The sequence below is a fragment of the Cynocephalus volans genome, chromosome 3, assembly GCF_027409185.1.
Source record: "Cynocephalus volans isolate mCynVol1 chromosome 3, mCynVol1.pri, whole genome shotgun sequence".
NCBI lineage: Eukaryota > Metazoa > Chordata > Mammalia > Dermoptera > Cynocephalidae > Cynocephalus > Cynocephalus volans.
In genome coordinates this window covers 112,676,239-112,691,674 of record NC_084462.1, presented here as the reverse complement: position 1 = coordinate 112,691,674, position 15,436 = coordinate 112,676,239, and the positions used below count along the sequence as shown (strand labels likewise).

The 15,436-nt window shown below is 34.4% G+C and overlaps 1 pseudogene; it reads left to right on the top strand.

Annotated features, from left to right (window-relative positions):
• Nucleotides 1-12,592: 12,592 nt before the first annotated feature.
• LOC134372721 (very-long-chain enoyl-CoA reductase-like) overlaps nt 12,593-15,436 on the top strand; it is a 70,242-nt pseudogene continuing 67,398 nt past the window's right edge.

The following is a 15,436-nucleotide window of genomic DNA, read 5'->3' as shown; positions in this document are numbered from 1 at the left end:
TACATATTCAGTTTATCTTATTATACTATTACTAAAAAAATTTTACACCGAATTAAAATTAATTCCTCAGATTTTAACAACCGCTGATTTTATGTGATGACTACAAAGGGCCTCATCAGAGAATTTTTAGGGCTATAATGTGACCTGTACAGTACTGTGTCAGTGGATACATGATTCCATAGAAATCAATAGAATCATACTCTACAAAAAATAAACTTTATTATATGCAAATTTTTAAAAATCAACCAGTATATCAGGGAATCTAGGGATGGAATACTCACTGTGGGGAATGAATCTCATTGTATAAAAATGAATGGCATAATGTCACCAAAGGAGGTGGGAAGAATCAAGGGAGGTGACCTAGTTAACTTTGGGAAACAGTGTTTTGATTGGATAATGTACAGCTAACCACATAAAGAACTGTCTGCAAACATTATACTCTAGTTGGTAATTCTTTTTGTTTGTTTGTTTTGTTGTTGTTGCTGCTGTTTAAATTTTATTTTATTTTGTCAATATACAATGTGGTTGATTATTGTGGCCCATTACTGAAACCTCCCTCCCTCCTCCCTCTCCCTCCTTCCTCCCAACAATCTCCTTTCTGTTCACTTGTCATATCAACTTCAAGGAATTGCAATTGTTGTGTCTTCTTCCCTCACCACCCAGTTTATTTGTGTATTTATTTATTTATTTTTAGCTCCCACAAATAAGTGAGAACATGTGATATTTCTCTTTCTGTGCCTGACTTGTTTCATTTAATATAATTTTCTCTAAGTCCATCCATGTTGTTACAAATGGCAGTATTTCATTCTTTTTCACAGCTGAGTAGTATTCCATTGTGTAGATGTACCACATTTTCCATATCCACTCATCTGATGATGGACATTTGGGTGGTTCCAACTCTTGGCTATTGTAAAGAGTGCTGCGATGAACATTGGCAAACAGGTATACCTTCGACTTGAAGATTTCCATTCCTCTGGGTGTATTCTCAGCAGTGGGTTGGCTGGGTCATATGGTAGATCTATCTGCAAATGTTTGAGGAAAGTCTATACTGTTTTCCATAGAGGCTGCACCATTTTGCAGTTAATTCTAAAACTACATGCATACTAGGATTGAACAAAAAAGTAAGTAGATTGTAGAAAACAGGAACCAGGTTTCTTACTGGAAGAGGTAGAAGTTACAAGTAAGAGGGGGAAAACTAGAATGAACCCTGTGATGCAGGAATAGAGTCAGATAGATAGTTGAGGACACATAGATAGATAGATAGATAGATAGATAGATAGATAGATAGGAAGAAATATACATAGTAGGTGATTCTTAAATAAAGGTTTGTATATTTACCTTAGTATACATATATATGTTTTTTAGCTCTGTCTGCTAAGATGGCCTAGAAACAATGACCAATAGAAATGAGCACAACTAGCCCCCATATATATCTTGGTTTCTAAATACCTTTCTTCAATAAACAAATACAGGAGATCCTAAGAGAAATGGCTGATTATAAAGCTAGGGCAGAAAATCTAAGATGGGCCTGCAGTATCCTGTAGTAACAGAAAAAGAGAAAATGCCAATATGCCATCAAGAGCCACTGATGAATGCTAAAGTTAGTGAGCAAAACTTTAAAGAGAATAATATATTTGTGTGGTCTCAAGGCAGCTTGCTCAAAATATTTATTAATTACTCTGGTGGTTTTAAAATATCTTCACAAATTATTTAATATTCTTCCCTCCAGGAGGTGGAGCTTAATTACTCTCTCTTAAGAGGTGGCTGGATTTATTAGCTTGTTCCTGTAACAAATTGAATATGAAAATGGAAAAAGATTAAATTTATGTTTACGACACCTGGAAAATACCACCTTAACCAAGTGATCAAGGCTAAAATTACCAGTAAGAATTCATGCTGATATCAGGTACCCCCTGATAAATGTGAGAAAAAGGCCAATTCATTCGTGATATCCTTTCCCCAAACTCATAACCCCCATCTAATTATGAGAAGGCATTAGACAAACCCAACTGAGTGAGTCTATCAATACCACCAATATGCTTCAAAAGTGACTTCCAAGATCAAAAAAACAGAAACAACAAACAAATGACAAACAAAAAACAGAGAAACTGTCACAGATTTAGGGAAACTAAGAAGACATGATGACTAAGTGAATAAATGGCATTGTGTAGTGAATCCTGGATCCAAGAAAAAAAGGATATTTGTAGAAAAATGTGTAAAATACAAAAGGAAGTCTGTAGTCAATACTATTATGCTAAAGTTAATTTTTTAGTTTTAATAAGCACACCAGATCACGTTCATAAGAGCTGTTGACATTAGAAATAGCTGGGTGCAGGACACATGGGAACTCTCTGTACTATCTTTGTAAGTCTTCATTAAACCTAAAATCATTTCAAAATAAAAAGTAGAACAAACACACAAGAAACAGAAAGAAAATTTTTTATTTACTGCCAGTTGTCAGCTGAAGCTCAGCTTACACATCTTTTGTTTTTTGTTTTCCTTATTTTATATTGTTTCCATTTTTCTAGAATATGACTGCATTTGACAAACTATTGCTTTAAGTTTCTTTATAAGACTTCTGACTTTTAAAAATTGACTGGTAAAGGACAAAAAAACTTATTCCCTGATCATTTCTTTATGCTGCCAATGGCACTCACATCCAAGATCTTTGACCTATAATTCTTTTAACTAAATTTCTGCAGTGTTGACTGTCATTCAAAGAAACATAAATCACATCCTCTGTGAATTGTATGTGCTGTACGGAGAGCATTGCTATCTTTGAAATGATTCAGTTTGTTTTAGAATTCATCACAAAAACAAGTACATGAAAAAACAGTCTTAAATTCAGGCTGAAGTAATATGCATTTCATTGATATAAATCACATTTATGACCCTATCATTTAGTGTTTATTGTTTTTAGAGCGGTAAACATAATGCAGCAGAACTGGAAAAAAAAAAAAAGTGGGCATCCTATCCTAAAATAAAATATAGAATTAGTGTGCAAGGATCATAAGGGTCACTGCAACTTTAAGACATGAGTTAATGAGTACGTATCCTGGAACACACTGATTTCCAAGAATTGTATAACACAATGCTTTTAAGTGCCCTTGATGATTAATACTAGTTGTCTTTGATGTCTAGCTAGGGACTTTAAGAGAATTAGAATAGTTGTTACTTTCAAATAACTAAGTTTTTCCCAATGCTCACCCTTACCCTTAATCACCAGGCATGTAAATGGGCCCCAGATTCTTGACCAATTCTATCCCAAGATGTTAGTCATGGCCTCCACCTACACACAAAAAAAGGAAGGCAATTAGCCTTATGGACTTACCCAGAGTGACTGTTTTTAATCTTAAATTTCCACTTCAATGGTTCTTTATTATGAATCATATAATCATTATGTACCCTGTTACCTAAGAGTGAGGTAAAAGCCCTATGTCTGAGTCATAGTCAGTGGCAAGTTAAGGATAAAAGGGTGACATCCAGAACGAGAAGAATCAAGAGGAGGTAGTAATAAATAGAAAGTCGATAAGATGGTACAGATTGGGAAGTTTAAATAAAGTAGAGGTCAAGAAGGAAATGTTGCTCAAACAGTCTAGCACTCAGACATCAGGAAGTATGCCCAAGCTGGGGATCAATTTGGTCAGACTCAGAAAAGGTTTTGGACAAGAAAATCGGATATAGCCTGTAAGAGATTAGAGGACCTTTAGCTGAAATAAAATCTGACCTCAGACATGAATAGAATTTTCACTATATCTTGCTGCAATAAGATTAACTGAGTGTGGCTACTCAGGGTAAGGAAGTCCAAACTGCTGAACTGAAGTAATTCTGTTTTCCAAACTTATATTCTGAAATATACGAAGTTAAGCACATTATACTCATCCATAAAATGCAGTCGGTCTGTGCTTTTAGCTTCCTTGGCTTTGATAAAGATACTAACAATACTCAATCACCCATACTGAAATTTATAACCTATTTTCTAACCCCTCACACCCGTCCATGGTAAGTAGATAAGGGATTTTACCCACAAATGCCCTTGACATCATCCTTTTGTATTTATATTATTGATTTAGTTTCATTTCCTAACATTTCTCAGAAGACATTTCAATAACCTCTTAAATGTATTCCTTGCTAAACATCTTTTCCATAGTTAATTAACTTTCTAAAATACTGGCATGATCATATCAACCATAGTCCAATAACCTTTGACTGCTTACAGAATAAGCTTTAACATTTAAAACCATATTGTAGATCCTTCATGGCCAGGCTATATCATATATTTTCCTATTCATGCAGGCTTTGTTAACTTAAATTGGAGAACTTAATTTTCCTGACACTTCCAACATGTCCTCATATCGATACGATTACATTGCTACTTCTCTAGATCTCTTTGCCCTCATCTCCACTTGTGAAAATTCCCACCATCCTTTACAGTCCAAGTTAAATGTCACCATGCCTATCACTCACTTAATAATTTCTCCTATCAGATACTTTTTTCTCAGTCTCCATTCGACTACACATGATATTTACATCCTTACATTTCAGTAATCATATTGGCTTTCTTTATTGATTGGAGCCCTCTTCGGTTGAGTTTTGTAAAACTCAACTCCTATCTGAACTGAATAATTGCTTAAGAAGGAAGCTGACCAATTTGACAGGAAATTAGAATTTGTGTAGAAGACCAAGAGAAAAACAAAACAAGGAACAGGAACAAGGTAAGATTTTATAAAACCTCACAAGGATGGGAAGAATATAAACGTTCTAAGCTTTTTGCAGCCCTTGATTGCAAGATGGTTATTTTCATCAAAGGGGCATTAATAGGAGATCCACACTCTAATTCATCTCTACTATTATCAAGCAATTACCTTGGAATACTCCTAACCAACCACCTGAGTTTTTATTCCCGTGAGTTAACTTGCACCTTTTTTGCCATCTGACTCACAATTTGCTTGTTGAACTATATTGCCAAGGCCAAGAGGAAATTGCTTCCTTTAATTTTACCCTAATATAGATACAATCCTAAAAATATCAAGGGATAATTTTTCAAGAAAGACAACAGGAACACACATAGCCCTCCTAGACATAGATATGTCTATCCTCTATCTTTCGATCTGTCATCTATCAATCATCTGTTTATCACTTATCTAATCAAATGCAGACAAAATTGTCCCTTTTGTTCAGTTATTGTGGCAGAGAGAGTGCTGTCAACCACATATTCCATGTGTTTCACTGTATTACTCCCTGTAGTTATGTCAGAACTTGTGACTAATTCTAAACAACAGGCTGTAATTGGTGCACATAAATTCTTACAAATAGTGGAGCTGAGCTCTTCGTGTGATTTCTTCCCTTGTCACAGTGATCAAAGAGGCCACAAGACAGAAACAGTTAGGATCATTCGGTCTTTGTTTGAAGTCTTGAATAGGTACTGGGAATCACAGTGGATTTCCCACCTATGAGAAATGAACTGTTGTGTTCAGCTGCTTCCATGTTAGGGTTGTTTGTCATTGCAGAATATCCTAGCCTACTCTGTCTTTGCTTTCAGACAGTAGGGAGACTCAGCATGTACTGCTCGTGTTTAAGGTACTTACAGGTAATCAATTAATCAACATTTTGAAAAATCTACTTTGGAAATAGAGCACATCAATGATATTTATAAAAGGCATTTTCAACATCACATCCTGTACACACTTGCATTTCATGTGCTATATAGTTCGGTAGTTCTCAATCCTGGAAATCACATTGTATTCTATCACATTACAGATATATATATCTCCCTCTCATTCAAACTAATTAATTCTTACAAACCTCTCAATTCACACTAACTAAATTAGAATAACTGGGTTGGCCCTGAGCAACTAGATTTTCCTACGTTCATATGATACTCTTTCATAGTGATGGTTAAAAATCACCATGGGGTAAAGTTACAGCCTTATTTTTTTGCTTGCTTTTAGATAAATACATCTTTGCCATATGTCAAAATTTTAGGAACAAACTTTCATAGCACATATATTTCATAATAAATAATAATAATAATATACATATAATAATAATACAGCTGCATGATTAAACATCAACTGACTCCTATTTATTTATGAAATATCACCTATCTCATACTTTTAGCAAGAAATTGTCTGAATCCAGTAAAAATGCAAATCAGTGGAAAGAGTACAGATTTGGAGCCAAATAAATCTATGTTCTAATATTAGTCCTTCACTTACTCACTGTATGGCCTCAGGTAAATTCTTAGTCTTTTTGATGTCAATTTCCTCTTCTGGAAACTTGAGATAATACTCTCTTACCGCATTGTTCTAGGATTATATGAAATAATTTGCACAAAGTCATAATCACAAGATATTAAGGTTACTCAACAAAATTAGACACTTTAATGTAAAATCAAGGGTATTGAAATGTTATGATGGCTCCAGAATACATTTGATACTACTTTCTCAATGCTGATACTTCCAAATTTATGGTCTATTCTTTTGGTTATTCTTTGTTTGCGTTTCATATGCACTTTAGAATGGTGATATATTATTTCTTATAAAGAGTGTATTTCCTTCCAGCAGTGCCCTCATGTCCTCCTCAAGATTCTTTCTTGAGAACTATCTTTGAGCAAAAAGAATATTGGAAAAAGCATTTGGCCACTGGCCTTAGGAGAACAGAGATTAAATGGAAGTACAACAGAGAAATGACTTTGAAAAAGGCATGAGTTACCTTTGTTCTTTAAAATAGACTTATAGAAACCTGTCCAGGAAAGAAAGTATTATAAAGATGATTTAAGGATTTTGGTATTATTCATTCTTACTAAGCTCTTTCTTCTTTCAGCAAACCTCCATTCTATCTGAGACCCTTGTATGGTGCCATGTACTTAAAGTAACTTGGATTTGAAAAATACCCTGCCTTCAGATAGCTTTCACTGCAATAGGCAGGAGAGGGTCAATATAAAACTAATAAGTAATAAGAATATGGTAAGAATATAAATCTATATGAAATTAATGTACAAGAAGAAGAAGAAAGAATAATTGATAATAACATTGATCAATTAAAGAACACATTCCCATCAAATAAATTTTCATCTCTTTTTATGACCCAACAAAATGGGAAAATAGAATGTTTGTGGGGAGATGAAGGGGGTGGGAAAGAAGGGTTGGAAGAGAAATATTGCTTTGGATGCTCCATATTCTTAATGTCATTAACATGAGATAATAGATGCCTTAAGGTCGTGCAAACATCCAAACCACTTGCTCTATTCATATAAGTTGTTCAAACTGTTGAAAGAATGAATCAATGAGTAAATGAGTGTTCTAAGTTAATACCACTGACTTTGTCAATTTCCCTAAGCTTGATCCGTAATTATTGCACCCAAATATCTGGTAATTTGTTGATCTTACAGACTTTTGAATTAAAATCGACAGAATCTGGAAAACTCGTTCTAGAAAAACAAACAAAAAAAACACATAAAATAATATTCCCAAAATGAAAACATTTATGAAGATAATTTTTTTTCAGAAATCTAGCAAAACAACAAAGATGAGTATACGTCTCATACAGGTAATACAAGTTTACACACAAACACACACGCAAACAATCCAAATTAAGAAGAGGACTATAATGTTTTATTTAAGAAAATAATTATTCATGATTCTGACAGTGTACAAAAGCAATTTTTCTAGTCTGTCTCAATGCTTTGAAAAATTATGTGCCCCTATCACAGGGCATGGTACAAAATCAACATTGCATTTAATATTTTTACAAGATACCAGATGGCATTAAAGAAGCTAGTGAAGGTTGAAGAGATAATGTAAAGAAAAAATTGGAGATGTTTCTCATTTTGTTTTGTCTGGCATACAGTTCTTCACACTCTGCAAATGCAGGGGAAAAACATTAGTAGTGAAGACATATTTAGGTTACTACAGTTATGCTTATTTAATTTTTTTCATAGAAAACTTTTCTCTAAGAAACTTGAACCATTGCTTTTTGAGGAAGTCAAGTGATTAAAAGAGCCTAATGAGGAAAAGAATCAATGACACAGAAGAAGTGAAATTAGAATTAAGAATTAATCAATTTTGAAAAATCATACTCAAAGGGAATATTAAATGCAATTCCTCTAGAACTATTAAGTGTATAGTAATAATATGAGTGCTTCTAAAGTGGAATATTTTGATTAGATAAGTTTCAAATATTCAGTGGTCAGTTTTGAAGAAAATTTCTCTGAGAGACATCAATAAATTCTTTCATTAATGAAAATAACATGAAGCCAGCGAGGGAAAGCTCCTTCATGAGAAAAAAGCAAACTCATGATTTGATAGAATCACTATCTTTATATAAAAGTATGCATATTGACACGTGTTGTAGGAACAGACAGGTTCTAGTTATAAACATAAAATGATTAATTTGCCCTTTCAAAGTCTCTTCCCTCTTGTCTTTGCTTTGAATGTAATTAGATTATTACATTTTGCTTTTGCCTTAAGAAACAGACAGTTATAATCTAATATATTGCTGTTAAAAGAATGAAACAAAGAGTAGAAAGCTCTTCTGCAAATACTTTCAAATTATTTCCTATTGGAAAGTATAATCTTTCCATTGTACTCTAAAATCAGAGAATTTCTGCAATTAATGTTGTTGGGAAATTAGCCATCCTATTGTAACCATCTTTTATTGTTTATGAAGTGTCTTAGATGAGCAGATGTGTTTATGTAATTTGGTTTGATAATTTACAGAAAATACAAAACACACAAGTGCCAAAGATACCAGGTGCTGAATAAAAGAACTCTAAGGAAGCATTATTGAATTTCATAGATTTATCATTTAAATTCCAAGAGTATATGATAGGATAAAACTGTAGGCATTAATGAAACACTAGGAAGCTTGATAAGCATGCATTCAAAAGGGGAAGAATTTATTTAGATAAGGCTGCCTCCTAGGAGATCTTCTCTCTCTCTTTTTCTCTCTCTCTCAATACACACACACACACATGCATAAGTATATAACATAATATGTGTAATTTTTCTAATATGTAATTTTTTGTGCCTGCTCAACAGACTAGCTGAGTGCATGGTTGATTGCATCTAACCATTAATGGTATGCAATGAATTCAATATAAGAATACTTTATGAAAATGAAATTTCTATATAGTTTATTACATTTTCAGATTACATAAGGTTATATTAATCTGGAGGGCAGCCAAAGTATAACTCAAAGTTATTATTTTTTTGACAACCTTTGTATGAACGTTCCACATTTATACTATTAACATGAACACAGACCATTGTGCTATAGGATATTAAGAAGTTAATATTAAAATGAAAGGACTTTCCTTCCTATCTCAAACAGGTCTTTTTTATCTTTACAAAAAACAAAACTATAGTTAATACAGTTGGAAATGGTACATTTAGAATAGTAATTTAATTTATTCATTTTTATTTTTCACAGAAAAATTAAAATCTTTTGTATTTTAAAGAAAACCAAAGGCAAACCATACTCATAGAAAATATTTACAAAACATGTATCTGACAAAGAGGTTTTATCCAGCTTACATAAAGTATGCTGAAAACTCAATTATAATAAGAAAATTAACCTAATTTATAAAGTGGACAAAATATTTGAAGAGACACTTCACAAAAACAGATAAAATGAATGGCCGATAAACACATAAAAACACGCTTGACACCATTTGGTGTCAGAGAAGTGCAAATTAAAACTACTTATGCACACATTAAGTTGGCTAAAATTAAAAATAGTGACAACATCAAGTGTTGGAAAGAACTTGGAATAACTGGAACTCTCTTATAGTGCTTTTGTCAATGCAAAATAGAACAGCTAGCTTGAAAGGCAGTTTTCAGTTTCTCATAAAGTTAGACATACAATTAATTTAACATACCTCCCAAGAATTCCACTTCTGGTATTTATCAAAGAGAAAAGAAAACATATGTTCACATAAAGACTGAAATGTATATATTTACAGTAACACTTTTTTTTAATATTTAATTTTTTGAAATTTTAATTGAAACATATCGATTGTACATATTTATGGGCTCAGAGTTATATTGCAAAACACATATACAATGTGTGTTGATCTACTCAGGGTAATGAGTCTGCTTATCATAGGAAAACTTAATCAATTTTTGTGATTTGCACATTGGATCTCCTCTCTTCTAGTCATTTGGTTACATGCAGTAAAAGCATTATTGGTTATAGATGACTGGGTTGACTGTAAACCAAGAGGGGTTATTTTTCTTACTTTGTTGTACTTCTGTGTCCATTAATTAGTCTTTCATTATCCCTGATCTCCCCTCCCTTTCCCCAGTTCAAGTCTCCATAGTTTTTTTCTCCTTTAATGGCTCAACTTACTATTACTATTTAGTTATTTTTGTTTGTTTGCCTTTTTGTTTTTTATCTCTCACATGTGAGTGAGAACATGCAGTATTTCTCTTTCTGTGCCTGGCTTATTTCACTTACCATAATTTTTTTTCCCCATGCTCATCCATCCAGCTGTGAATGGCAGAATTTCATTACTTTTTATGGCTGTGTAGTATTCCATTGTGTATATATACCACATTTTCTTTATATCACCTGTTGGTGGACATATATCCTGGCTATTGTGAACAGAGTTGCAATGATCACGGAAGTGCAGGTATCCCTTCCATATGATGCTTCACATTCCTCTGGGTATATACCCAGTAGTGGGATTGCTGGGTTAAATGGTAGTTCTACCTGCAGTTGTTTGAAAAACCCTCATAAAATTTTCCACAGTGGCTGTACTAATTTACAATCCCACCAATAGTGTATAAGGGCTCCCCTTTTTCTGCTACCTCACCAGCATTTGTTAATTTCTGTCTTTTTTCATAAGATCCAGTCTGACTGGGGTGAGATGGCATATCAATGTGGTTTTGATTGGCATTTGCTGATAAAATGGTGATTGGAATAAAGCTTATTCAATATGCTACTGATGAAAAGGAAATTTTCAAAAAAAATGGTGCATTGATAAAGACTAAATATTTTCAAGTAGACCTTTATAATAATGCTTTGCCTCAGAGTAATCATAATTACCATCAATTATCATCATAAAAGTCAGCTATCATTGAATTCAGACCCTCTAAAAAGTAAGTCCTAGGACTACCATTACCTCAGTAACAAGAAGTTACTGAAGTTTTCAGCTAATTTTGAGGAAGAAAAAATAACAGGTTAAATAATTGGATTTGTAAAATAATTCCATACAATTGTGGTCAGAATTTCGGTAAAGGTGTAGATTTCTGTTCATGTATCTGAATGAAGCTGGAACTCATTTCTTTATTGTGTATATTCAAAACTCTCTTCATACTCTTTCATTTCTACTTTTCCCATCTTGAATATCTCATTTAAAACCTGCACTGTCACTGGACAAGCCTTTTTACTGCTCCCACAGTACCGTGTGTTGAATGTGTACTTTTTGCTTTGCTCTGGCTCTGTAATGTACAGAGATTAATCTGTTGTTTCCTTTGTTGCCTAAGAATATTTAACTAAAAGTCTTGTATATTGTGATTATTAAGGGCACAAGTTCTTGCATCAGACTCCCTGTATTCTAAACCTTGCTGTACCCCTCTACAACTGAGTGACTGTGGACAAGACAGTATTTCTAACCCTCAATTTTCACTTTTATGAATTGAGAACTGATAATTCAGCTCTATTTTTCTGGGTTTTTGTTTTAAGTGAGATAATATAGAGAATGTCTTTAGTATTAGGTATTATAATTATCTTAGTCTTATTACACTTCCTTCCCTTAATCCTCATGTTGGTTATCTCCCATGTCACTTGACATACAGATGTTTGCTTGTGCCTTGACTATGTTACAGACTTATTGAAAGTAGGTACAGTGCTATATTCTATATTTCACATGCATTACTCTTAATGAAAGTTTCTTCACTGTGAAAACAGAAAATACATGGTATCTTAGCACTCTCTTGCTGATCTCATTGTGGCTAAGGTGAAAGAGAGTGGCTTGAGTAATTGGAAGCAATAATAATAACTGTAATTTTTAATACCACAATATGAGAACAGTATGATAGGCAATTTAGAGTATTTTATCTTATTTAAATCTCACAAAACATAATATAGGTCACACAGCTAGAGTATTGGAACTGGGCTACAAATATGGGTCTCTCTCATTTCAAAACAAAACTAGATATTAGAAAATTGGCATAGGTAAGAACATTTATTTTTTATTTACAGAATTATATACCTTTAACTCAAACTATGGTAGTTTTACAGTACATTAGCCATGCCATACAACTTAAGCCCCATCAGTTAAAGTTACTAACCAGTGTTCTTATTTACAAAAAGAGAATCAAAGCCAGAGAACTAATTTTTTTAAGTTGGTGATGTGGTTTTCAGAGCAAGAGTCTCTTTTTTTTTTTTTCCAAAGCACTTATGGAATAGACTTTTTAAAATTAAGTTAAAAATATTAGGTCCTGGTTTTCTTAGTTTGAGATTTATCTTCTGCAACCCAGACCATCATGTGGGCAAGCATGGTCTGGGACAATCCACATCACCCACCTGGGACTTGGGGACAAGGAGATCTGATGTAAATATGCTGATGTTCATGTTGCTTTCTGGGATGTCCTGTTGCCTGTGGCTACCTGAAGCCTACCCTTCTTTGGTGTCTACAAAAGTAAAGAAGACACAGTCTCCAGCCCCAGAGGGAACTTCCCACAGCCCCAGCAGATGCCAAGTTGAGCAGAGCCCCATGCACCACCAGGGGCACAGACCCCAGCCCAAGAGGGATACACCCATAGCCCCAGCAGGCACCAAGGTGAGTGGAGTCCCACATGCCTTTGGAGATCCAGACTCCAACCCCCAAAAACCATGCTCACTGCTAGAACAGGAGATAAGGTGGTGTATCACAGCCACTGCCAAACCTACTGTCACCACATGGATGCTCATCACCAGAGTAGCAGCCAGGTTCAGTCTACAGACAGCCTGCCACACAACTGACTACATTGATACCAGAAGAGTCACTACAGGAGCCTACAAATAGAGGAAATCTTTATCCTAATAGCCAACCCCAGAGTAATAGAAGCAAGTCCTTTACCAGATGACCAAATATCAATGAAAAAATACTAGAACTACAAAAGAAAACCAATAAGATGTGATTTCACCAAAGGAGTACAGCAATGCTCAAATACCAGACCCTAAAGAAAAGAAAACTCTTGAGATGTCTGAAAAGGAATTCTGAGCAATGGTCTTAAGAAAACTCAAAAGATAAGAGAAAACTCAATTAGAGAGCACAATGAATCAAGAAAAATATCCAGGACATGAAGGAGGAAATTTACAAACAGATTAATACCTTAAAAATGAATATAGCAGAACTCCTAGAAATGAAAAATTCACTAGATGAAATAAAAAATACACACACACACACACACACACGCACAATAGAGAGCTTGATTGGAAGGCTGGAGCAAGCAGAAGATAGAATTTCAGATGTCAAAGTGGTCTTTTCAAAATAATCCATGTGGACCAAAAAAAAAAAAAAATGGAAAAAGAAATTAAAAATAATGAAGAAAATCTAAGAGAGCTAGTACACAATCTCAAGCACTCAAACATTCAAATCATGGGTATTCCAGAATGGGAGAAAAGAGGAAAAAGCATTGGAAATCTATTCAGGAAATCATCATGTTGAAGGGATACCTGCACTCCCATGTTCATTGCAGCTCTGTTTATAAAAGCCAAGATATGGAACAAACCTAAATGTCCATCAGTGGATGATTGGAAAGGGAAAATGTGGTATATATATACCATGGAACACTACTCTGCCATAAAAGAAGAATGAAATTCCCGCATTTGCAATGACATGGATGAGCTTGGGGAAACTTACGTTGAATGAAATAACAAAGCACAGAGAGATAAATACTGCATGAACTCGCTCATAAGTGGGAGCTAAGAGAGAAAGAAAGAAGGAAAGAAATATGATAGTGGTGTATTGAACATGCAGAGGGAGAACATACATAGGGATACAAAGTGGAGTGGGGCAAAAAGAGATGGGGAGGGAGTTGGGGATAATTGGGTGGGGACACAAGGTATATTCACAATTTGTGGTAATGGACATGCTGCCTATATGGATCTAGCCATCAGATCTTGGGCATGAGTGGTGACAATCAGCTTTGTATCACATGAATATTCATAATCAATCAATAAAATAAAATAAAATAAAATAATAACAAAAAATTTCTAAGCACAGGGAAAGATGCAGACTTTGAGATCCAGGAAGCCCAAAGATCCCCAAACAGATTAAATCCAAAAAAGATCCTCTCCAAGACACATTATACTCAAATTTGCAAAGCTCAAAGACAAAGAATTCTAAGAGCAGCAAGAAAAAAGCATCAAGTCACATCAGACTAACAACAAACTTCTCAACTGAAACCTTACAGGCCAGAAGAAACTGAGATGATATATTCAAAATACTAAAAGGAAAAAATTGTCAGCCAAGAATCCTATATCAAGCAAGGCTCTTCATCAGAAATGAGGGATAAATAGTATATTTCCCAGACAAAGAAAAATTGTGAGAGTTCACCACCACACAACCAGCCCTGCAAGAAATTCTCAAGTGAGTCCTGCATCTGGAATCTGAATAACAATAACCAATATCACAGATACACAAGAAAGAGCAAAACTTGCCATTAAAATAAAAAGGCAAATGAGAAAGAGAAAGAAGCTAAATCATGCCACCTCAAATTTACAACTGTTTTAGTCTGCTTTGTGTTGCTATAACAGAATACCTGAGACTGGGTAATTTATCAAGGAAAGAGGTTTGTTTGGCTTATGATTCTGGGACAGCAGCATCTGGCACAGGACTCAGGCTGCTTCTACTCAGGGCAGAAAGTGGCAGGCTGCCAGTGGGTATGAGCAGATCACATGGTGAGAGGAAGCAAGAGAGGGAGAAGGTGAAGGATCTTTTTAAGCAACAAGCTCTCGCAGGAACTAATAGAGCAAGAACTCACTCATTAATCCATTCATGAGGGACCCGCCCCCATGACTCAATCAATTTCCAACACTGCCACATTGGAGACCAAATTTCTGTTTGAGTTTTGGAGGGGAAAATACATCCAAACTCCATCAACAACTAAGTTTGAAGATGAGAAATAAAAGGGGAAGAAATGAAAAAAAGACATTTAAAACACCTAAACAAAAAGCAATAAAATGACAAGTATAAAACAATACCTGTTAATAACAACCCTAAATATAAATGGATTAAACTCCCTATTCAAAAGACACAGACTAACTGATTGCATTAAAAAGCTAGACCCAAGTATATACTGTCTACACCTGTAAAGACACACAGATTAAAAGTGAAGGGATGGAAAAAGATATACCATGCAAATGGAAACCAAAAATGAGCAGGAGTAGCTATTCTTATATTAGGTAAAAGACACTTTAAACCAAAAACCATAAAAAGAGAGCT